The sequence below is a fragment of the Amblyomma maculatum genome, chromosome 10, assembly GCF_055883805.1.
Source record: "Amblyomma maculatum isolate TAMU_Amacu chromosome 10, ASM5588380v1, whole genome shotgun sequence".
Classification (NCBI taxonomy): Eukaryota; Metazoa; Arthropoda; class Arachnida; order Ixodida; family Ixodidae; genus Amblyomma; species Amblyomma maculatum.
The window spans coordinates 62,483,028-62,493,634 of record NC_139353.1 but is presented as its reverse complement, the minus strand read 5'-3'; the positions used below and the strand labels follow the sequence as shown (position 1 = coordinate 62,493,634).

At 40.2% G+C, this 10,607-nt stretch overlaps 1 long non-coding RNA gene across 1 annotated transcript; it reads right to left on the bottom strand.

Annotated features, from left to right (window-relative positions):
* Positions 1-2,271: 2,271 nt before the first annotated feature.
* LOC146176665 (uncharacterized) lies at positions 2,272-5,039 on the bottom strand. The gene is made up of 2 exons (XR_014701549.1): positions 4,866-5,039; positions 2,272-3,661 (listed from the first exon to the last, which is right to left on the bottom strand). It is a non-coding gene; the product is annotated as an uncharacterized LOC146176665 (long non-coding RNA).
* Positions 5,040-10,607: the final 5,568 nt, after the last annotated feature.

Sequence of the window (10,607 nt, the reverse complement as noted above, 5' to 3'; positions counted from 1 at the left end):
GCGCACGAACAATTGCCCGCAATAGCCCCGCCCCCTCCCACGTAAACGTCTCCTTCGACCTCCCTCACTTGCAGTATTCCACACTCCGCAGCATTGTGCACGGAGCGTGCAGAGGAACCGACACTGTGCGTAGCCTCTCAACCAACTTCAGGTGCGGGGGCGGTGGGGCCGCGGTGCCATGTTGTTGCTGAGGGTAAATGTGACATCATATCCGCCAGCTCACAGTTGAGAGCACGCTCCCTCTGACCCAGCGGCCGTTCAGAAAACACCAAAAATCAAGCCATCCGCTCAAAAATAACCAGAATTATGTGCCTGTGCTAGTGTAATCGTGTCTTAAGAATGCAACTGTGGTACTTCCACAATATTCTTGGATATTTTTTCCATATACCTTTATTGCCTTCATGGATGCAAATGTCTCAGCATTAACATATAACAAGATCCTTCTTGAGAATCACACTAGAATGCAGATCTGGTAATTTCAGGAAGAACTCAAAAGTAATAACCGAGGTGGCTTTCACAAGCTGCTGCCCGATGCCATGTGTGAAAGGGCATTACTGCACTCCTGCATGGGGTTAGCTAAACTTAGATATGCAGAGCGACAGTGTTTGGAAGTGAACATGCTACGGGTCCTCAATTTCCAGTCACCCTGTCAAACATTCTGAGCGAATCCATAAACTCACCCACAGCATGTCAGCACAGCTACGACATCAAACAAAAAGCTCCGGGCCCGTTTGACGGTCACCCCTCGGGACAGAGGAGCAAGCACCCTGTACTTACAAAAACAATAAATAAAACAGAACCACGAAATGCCCACTGGCCTTTACCTTCTTTTACGATGGCCGCCCTGCAGGTGCTTCCCATGGCAGCCCAGAACCAACTGCACATTCCTTCACTCTCATCACAATGCCCAATTCATTAGAAAAAGCGCATGTCTCCCTCCTCTCCCTAAATGTGGGGGGAGATTTCCATTTCTTCCCTCAACCATCTGTTAGCTATGGCAGGTGACATTGTGCTTTGCTAACACCCGCCACCATTGGAAGCTGGTGAGCTACACCAAAAATGGTGACGATGCCTGAAACGGGTGTCTAAGAGCTGTGCTTAGCAATTTTAAAGACTATGAGTTCAGGTAAACGTTTACATCCGAAATGTGTTCTTGTTACCCAAAAAAAGTTCATACCTTACCTTTGTAAGCATTCCATTAAACAAAAACGTTGCTTCTTACCCTGCAGTATCTGACATTGACCAACTTCTAGAGAAATCACGCCTCCACTCCATGACATTTTCAATAAAAGTAATGAAGCCAAGATTACACAAACTGCATTACATGAACCTCGTTATTTATAAACAAGATCAATCAGGAACATGCATTGACAGCACAATTACTGGATGAAAGCTTGTCAACTTCAAGATTCACGGAAGGATGTGGGTTCTACTACAAGGAGGTACACGTGACAATCATTTAATACACCCAATATATTCTCAGAGTACACCTCTAATACCTCAACAATCTCTATCTGCAAGAAAAACTCACAACCCAATAAGCATGTGGTCAGTAATCCTGCCACAAAAAAAAAGAAGTGGCCATGATTAAAAACTGAAAATATAAATTTACACTTAAGAAATTTCACTCACAATAATTTTGGAGACAAATATACAAATTCAACGCCACTCAGCAGTTCGTGTCAGTTGAAATGGACGAGAAAGGACCCAAGGAAACAATGATGTGAAAAGAGGCCAGACACATCTGATGAATATTTATACATTAGTGGCATTTAAAGAGTTTTATATAGCTCCCTTTTGTAAAAAAGATGAAACTGAACACTCTAGAATACAAAAATAATGAAGCACATACTTTTGTATGGCTGGAAGGTCAGCTGGATGACGTAAGATATGCATCACAATTCTTACAATTAATATTACTGCATCATATCAACTAGATGGAAATAAGCAACTTCCATTTGGAGAGTACCAACACAAACAGAAAAAGGAAACTAAATTCACATCACAACCGTCATAGAAAAAAGAACCTACTGATGGCAGCTGAGGAACAGCAAGCTATTTTTTTGTAAGGATCAACTTCCGGGATTCAAAATGTAGATGTCATAACCACTATTTGCACTTAAGAAAAAGAATGGCTAAGACAGTAGAGCAAAAGCAATTCGTTATAATATAAAAACATGACATCAAAAAAAGAACACGTCTGTAGTCAATTCACTTCATCTCCACCACTTCTTGAGCAGAGAACTAATGCTCTTAAAAACAACATGGAGAGACATCTCACACATTTTATACAAATGAGACACAAGCATAAGGTACAAAAACACGGTCCTTTTTAAAGTAACTTCCAGGAACTATGGAAAGGAACAAACCTTTGAACAAAAAACTGCAGCTAAACCAGGTATGGCTGCCCGATTTTGATGTAGCTGACAAGCTGCGCTGCCCAAAACGCCCAGGAGGGCAGCTTTCGATTTATATATAGAGTGTCCCCAGTTGCTGCAAATAAAGTGCACAGGTCTAAAGAGGCTTGAAACAAGATTGGGTGCCTGGAAACTGCAAACTAAAAACAAGATTCAACATAAGTTTGTGACGGTCACTTGCAAAGACTCACTCCCGAACTGATGCGTGGCAGAAACTTGGGGGTAAATTCTCAATAAGACCTCAGCTGACATGAAACCAGCACGTGCAAGAGAGGTCTGTCCACATCCGCAAACTAGAACACATAAAAAGCTCGAACTAGACAACAAGCAAGGAAACTAGTCATAAATTCATTGTGTTCTTGTCTTCTTCCTTCGTGGTTATCAGCATGATGAATACTGTTCTTTAACGATGAATAGCAGCTTAGCCAACCTTTCAAATCAGTATAGTTAGGGTTTTGACAAGGCTATACACTTTGATTTAAAAAAGCTGCTGCACAGTTCACAGAATGATGTCTTCTAATGACATGTCACCTTTATAAACTTTGAATACTATACTGATTTTCACATCAACAGACAGAAGGAAAGTAGTTAGGAGGAAGTTAATGATAATAAGATATTAGTTAAAATGTACAAGATATGAACACAGGCTAAAAGAAGTCTCTTTGGATGATAAGGTACATCTCTCATTGCTCCAAAATTGTTCAGCAACCCGCAAACTTGCTAAAATGCTACCAAAACTGCATGAACTTCATAGGACAGTTGGTTAGTTCAGGTGATTTTTTTTCTTAAGGCAATGTAGGTTTCTTTTGTATGCAAATGTAGCAGAGCAAAAATGACATGCAAATGGTTTCTCTCCTTGTGCCCTTGTACATGATTATTCAAGTCCGTACTGGTCACAAAGGCCATTGGACAAAGGTTGCAGTTGTGGGGCTTCACACCAGTGTGGTAGCGAATGTGCACAGTCAAGTAATACGCTGCAGCAAATTTCTTGGTGCAGTGGGGGCACTGGTATGGCCTCTCGCCTGAGTGAATGCGAAGGTGACATTCTAGGCTGTTCTTCCTTGTAAAGGCCTGGTTGCACTGGCTGCATTGAAATGGGTGCTCTCTGAGGTGTGTAGCCTGGTGGTTCTTGAATTGGCTGTGCTGGTCTGTGGCATACTCACACTCAGGGCACAAGAACCGCTTTATTCCTCCAGGTGGCTTCTCTTCAAGTGAGCTGCTCTGGCTGACATTGGTCAGTGAGCCTGCACAATAGGAGAAGGCATGAAAGAATGACTATGACATAATTTACAGCTGGCCCACCTCACAGGAAGGACTAATGAATGATAAGGATATTCAAAGGGCAGTTCCTTATGTTATTGGCAGATGTGGTGGAAAATTCACAAAAACAAAATTAGAGACGAGTTTTGAGGTAAAAGTTGATCTGACTTATTGCTAACATGTCTCAAATGCTTAATAGATGCAAAAGGCTAGGTATTAAGAAACGCTACAAACCCCAACGCAGTTTTAAAAATAGCACTTACCGTGAATTACACACTGTCTTTAGCCCCTTCAACTCATAAAAGTATAATACCCATTAAGCATATCATTGAGCATTACTTTTAGAGGTGAAAGGGCCCCATGGCACTCCAGGAACCAATCTATATTCTACAAAGACAGCTGACTGACAATCCCAGCATAGCAAGACGGGATATGTAAATGCAGTTTCACTCAACTCCAGCTGCAATGTTAAAAAAACACAGCAACATAGCTCACAACGAAATTACTAAATTTACACTCTTTGGCTTTAGAACTGTAATGAAGGTAAGCATACCTAAAAAACACAGCAACAAAGAATGTGCACATGTACACCAAGAAGGAAGGGTGTGAAAAGAATGAAAAAGAATACTCTATTGAGCTACAGATGCTATTAAGAGTGCATGCTGATCTCATGTTATATATACCTTGCTTGTAAATCCTTAATTTCTGCATGTATGTAATCGTAAAATACACCAAGCATGAGCAGACGTATAATGAACACAGGACTACCCAGAGTGAAAAAGAACACACTGGTTTCAAAGCACGCCCCAGAAGTAGTCGGTGAGAATTGTGTTAGCACCTTTAAATGCAAAAGTACTTGGTACCCCTATATATTGTATTGTATATTGTATTGGTAATCTTCGTCTTCATAGCCCTTGCCATGCATCGCGTGCTGGTGCGCTCGAGAACGAAGAAGTTGGTCGCTGCCTTGCTGATTCGCCACGCATGACGCTCCGCTGCGAGTTCCTCCTGAGCGGCTATATCCATCTGAATAAACACACCCCTACAATATATATATATATCTTTCGCTTGTGTGGATGACTGCACTACACAGCTAGCTGATCTCTAAATCTTATAACGCAATATAGAAGGTGTTAAGAAAAGATATAGTAGGATATATTAGTCACAATTGCATAAGCGGTGACTTACATTTGTTGTGGGTACAGGCAAGATAGACAGCTATGCATCACAAAAAACTCAAGCATCCTGCATTTCCCCTCATACAGATCCAACCACCTCAGTGGCAATGTATTGAAGTACCAGCCACAAAAACAGGCAGAATGTCTGAAAAATGACAAAACAAAATGGCAGAGAACTTACTGCTGGAAAAGTTACATAGATGCATGAAGAGATATATATATATATATACACACACACACACACACACACACACACACACACACACAATGTGTGTGTGTGTGTGTGTGTGTGTGTGTGTGTGTGTGTGTGTGCGTGTGTGTGTGTGTGTGTGTATATATATATGACACACACATATATATATATATATATATAATTATATAACATTATATATATATATATAATGTTGACACAGTGTGTGACTATGCAATGGGCATAACAAGTGATGCAGAGAATCTCTTCAGACAGCTGCCCTTCAGTTGTGAGGGAAGGTGAGCAGCAATGGCTCTTTGAGTAGTGGCAAACCTGCAAAAAAAAAAAAAGTGTAAGTAAAAGATGTAACTAAGGGTAACTCCAATGCTTGCTCAGGAGCCTTTACTTGGAATCAAATTGGACAACTTGTATTACTGCAGAAGCATATATACAGACGTAATTACATGTAATTACTTGAAAAGGGCCATTTTTGCATTGCAAATGTTTTCCTTATGACAATATTAGAGTTGCAGGAATATTCAAAACAAATGTTTGTTAAACATTTTGAAAATTACCGAATGCACAAGAATTGTTGAATTCACAGTAGTTTTCCAACACTGAACGCTTCACCAGAACGCTTGACAACGTGGACTGTACAGTGAAATATCCTCAAAACGTGACGAGGCCGTTTTTATAGAGGGGGTCTTCTTTTAAACTACGCAGAAAGCGAAGAACTTGACGAGACTGGGAAAAAAATTATTTTACTTTACTTTCATGGTATATGCAGACATCCATCGTGAAGGTGTTCGTCACACAAAATTACTGTGATGCAACTGGTTTTTTTGGGCTGTTTTCAGGCCCATTTGATAATTCGAAAAATTGGTTAATTCAGACGTCTTTGCTAGTTCCTTAAATGCTGGATAAATGAGAATTTAAAACATTCAGCAATAAATTTATACCATATTTCTTGGTGCATAAGAAGCACCCATCATATTTAGAGGCTTTCAACACAACATTTGGTATATCAGATACGCCTCAATTTATCTAGGTTAGGGCAATAGGACTTGAGTATACATGCTTCCGCGACCATCGCAAAACTCTCTGTGCCTGATAGCAATCTTGTGCTAACAACAGTAAAAAAAGAAGCAACCCTCTGTGCCTGAAACTACTGTCACATAGTGAGAGCAGTGACACTTTATTATTACTCAAATCCTTGAAAGGCTTCCTATTCAGACGTGCTATTAAAAAAAAGTATGCAAATTTCTCGCGTCAACACAGAAGCACCTTCTTCGCGCTCATAATCACTGCGCTGATCATCGCTGTTCTAGAGCACTATGAATAATTTGCCAAAGCTCACCCGGGAGCAAAGATGTTGCCATCTTTTGGCATTAATTATGCTCTAGGTGCCTGTGATGGACCGTAGCTATTATAATTCTAGAAGTTGCCACTGTCATCATTTCACGATAAAGTTCACCTAGGAACATTGTGCGAAACAAAATAAAAATACTAAAAAAAAAGGCAAATAATTTGCAATGTTGTATAGAACATACTAATAACACTTGATAAAAAAAAAAAAGAAAAAAAAAAAGGCTTTATACATCGTAAAATATGGTACTGCATCTTCCTGTAGGTTATACACTTTTGCGCAATAATAGTTCAATTGATTTAAAGATAGCACGTGAATTGTGAAATTAACTATTCAACCAGTGCTTGCTGTTTTTATTTTTATTTTTTCCTGTCATCAGATATTTGACATTCATTTGATATTCAAAGGCATGTTCACGGCATTTTCTCTGATATTTGCATTAAAGAATTTCAACATTCCCATATCCCTCGACAATATGCAAAATACACACAACAGACAGCAGCCAAAGAGAAAACAGAAGGTCACCGAGATTTTCACCTTTCCAAAAGCAGAACAAGCACTGCGACCAAAACACTACTTTTTTTTAAAGTAACTTATGCTTGTCATTGAGGAGAGGTATTTTGGCTGTTGGGCAGAGCGAGGAAACACAGACATGACAACACCAGACAACAAGAAAAGTGCTTGGGAAAAAAAAACAAGATTGTCATCACAACTGCCTGGCACTGAGAAATGCCCCCAACACAGAAAATTAAGTTACTCCTCAATGATTCACAATTCCTAATGCCGATATTTGTGTCGAGCCACAAACGGTGGTTTTGCTCTACGAGAAAGTACTGTAGAAGGCAAGGTCAGAGTATTTCTGACATTATTCACACTACAGGTACCCACATGTTCATTTACGTCAAAGCACAGAATTCAAATGCGATGACTAGAAAATTATCTATAGGCCAGCGCATCTCAAAGTGAAATAAAGCAATTATGATGAAAACCTGATCTCAGAGGCACAAGAACAGTCTGATCAAGGACCATACTGTGGCTAATGAGATTTTGGGCACCACATAATAAGATGATATAACCAACTTCTGCAAGCCATTCTGGGGAAAGAAAGCCTGCGCCCACTGGAAACCTGGTGGCATTAGAAGAGAACTGTGAGAATACTTTGCAGTTACAGGATTGGATAATCAGATAATAACATGCAACTGGCTGGGCACCTTTCTTATAAATAAGGCAACAGTACAAGCAGTTGCATCCCTTGAAACAGTGAAAATTGTACGATCCAAACCAGCCACCAGCAGAAAGTGTTCTGTACTGTCTAATTTTTTATTTGCACAATTACACAATAACATTCATAAACACCAAGAAAAAAGAAAGAAAAGATTATTTGTTTTACGTCAGCAGCTGCTGGCTGCCTTTGTGTGTATCTCATAACGAGCTGGTCATATCCCCTACATTTGTTAGCAAATTCTCAAATTGAGGGCCTTGAAACTGTAAAGGTGACGTCATAGGTAGATTAAGAGAGTTTCCACACAGCTTCCACCCTCTCTGTTAGATCTTTACATTCCATGTGACACACACGGTAACAAGGGACATTCTACATCTTGTGCTATGAATGAGGGTGGCACGAACTCTCTGAAGGATAGGTTACACACAAAATAAATACATACGAAAAAAGGATACTCATCAGCTGTCGGCATATATCGATTCATCAGTTGAGCAACGGAGGCGAAATTCAAAGGTCATGGGTTCAGATCCCACCAGTTGCATGTTTTTTTCTTCTACTTTCTAATAATGATTATGTTATTTCACTTTTGTCAGCACCAATGAAGCATCCTACTTTCCTTGGCATCATGACTGTTGGTTCGCAATGTTTGCATCTCATAATGAACCCTTCATCCCCCCTATATTTAATATGTGGAATGATCTTGACAGATGGGTCTTGAAATAAAGGATCACCCAATTCAAAGCTTATACCCATCTCTCATCAACATGACAATAAACAAGAAGCTTAATTGATAAAAAAGACAGCTGACATTGTAGCTTAGTAAAATATTAGAAATCCTGCGACACTGCGTGCCTTCCAATCCATCCATTGGAAGAGATAAAGTGCACTAACATCGCATAAAAGGCTGAAGATCATAAAGATATCCGAAATAACCACTTTACAGGTGAAATCGCCAATATGCCATCTCAATAACTCCAACCATAATCTCCATAGCCATACACTTCTGAACTGCACCACTGATGGATATGACAAATGCATAAATACAATTGTGCACAAGAAGCATAACTGCAACTCCAAATTTTACGAAAAGCCTGCCCACATCATTGGCAACTATGTCTCAGGACAAATTTTCCTGTTTCTTCAGGTTATGGAACCAAGATGAGAAATTATGATTGCTTGTTTCTGGAATACAGTCTAGCAAACAAGACTCACAGGTAACAATATGAGCCAGCTGGGAAGACTTAGAAGCCAGACTCAACGATCGTGATCTGCGAGGAAACACAGAACACAGTTTTATTCTCAAGCATACCAACCACCCTAGTGCTATGTTAGATGCACACACTCATGTTTGATTTGCGTGCCCTCCTCCCCCCTTACCCCCCTAATGTATTATAAAATACAGCGCGGAGCCTCCTCTCTGGAGCAGTGCGCTTCCAAAATACTTAGAACCAACTGCTACCTTGAGTTCCACACGTTACCAACAGCACAGATGGTTTCGGAGGCCCACCACTACTAGAAACAAACAGGAATTAAAAGAATGGCGTTAATACTGGGACACTTGCTCTCCAAACCATTCATCAATAAAATTTAGAAAAAAGTGTGTTCCACAATATAGTGACCAGAAAAAACCAGTCACTTCTGTGAACAATGAATTAGCAGCATTTTCCATCTTAGCATAAGTGACCCCCTTTGGGGCAAAAGTATGCAGCTGCAAGCTGCAAAAACCAGAAGGCACAGCTAGATTGTCATGAATACGGTTAAACAATACACTGGAAGGATGGCACTTACAATAGGAAAGGTAAAAGATAAATATATGAGATAAATGTGCATCACATAAGGGGCTGGATAGGAACACCATGGACAACAGAAAAAAGCTTTAGTCGTAAGTTGAGAGGAATGCCTTTTAATGCATAAACTGCTGGCTTATCCCCTGGAAAAGTAAACTGACAGCAAGGATGATCTCACTTGGGGATTATATTGATCGCATTTGGGCTGGTTGCTGCCCTAAACTAGGAACAAAGACAACTCAGCTCTGAAAGAGAAAATTTCTGCTTAGAAAGAAGGATTACCAGTCAAGATGACAAGCCACAGTTTACAATAATAAAGGCACAGTTGTAATTGTAACTGGCAAAAAATCCCCAGAGACATTTTGAGCAACTGCATGACTTGTCATCACAAGTGCTCCCGAAAAAAGTACAAACAGCAGCACAGCAAGCACTGTCTAGCACACCTTCATTTTCTGGCTAGCCTCATTTCATAACAAAGTGAAAACACCATGAAGCACATCTGAGAACAAAAATCTTATGGCTGCAAATCGGCCATCGAAACTCAGTATCCAAGACACCCCTGGGCAAGGCACATGGCAGTGAGGCGAGCAGGCAAGTCACAATGCCTTGGTGATCAGGAATCCATTAAATGGTGCACAAGGCACCTGAGCTTCATTGAAAACATGAACACCTCAAGAAAAATGTCCCTTCTCAACCACTTTTTTCACCCCCCCCCCCCCCCCACACACACACATTAAGCATAAATTTCCAGAAAATTGTATACAATGCACCGTGAAAATCTGAATAGGTAGGAAAATCCCCAGAGGTGGCCCAAGTGCGCTTGAGTAGCTGCCAAAATTTTTTGTGAAATATCCTTTGCTGAATTCGCTAGATGTTTTTTTTTTTTTTTTAAAGCTTTTTTAAAGCTGAAGAATGCTAAATCTCCCCGAAGCAATTAAACCCCTGCTAGCTAAAGCCCACAAAATTCAGGAAGCAGCTTCTAGATTGCACAGCAAAGAATTTTATACAAAATGGCATAATGAGTTAAAAGCTTTCTGCATTCCACACACACATCCCAGACAATTGCAACTCCTTTGGAAGGCACAAACAAGAACAAAACTGCATTTTTTAGCTGAGACAGCTGAATTATTCAACGGGAGCACTGCATCCTTGAGAGAAGCCTATTTTCTTAGAAAAATATTGCTGTA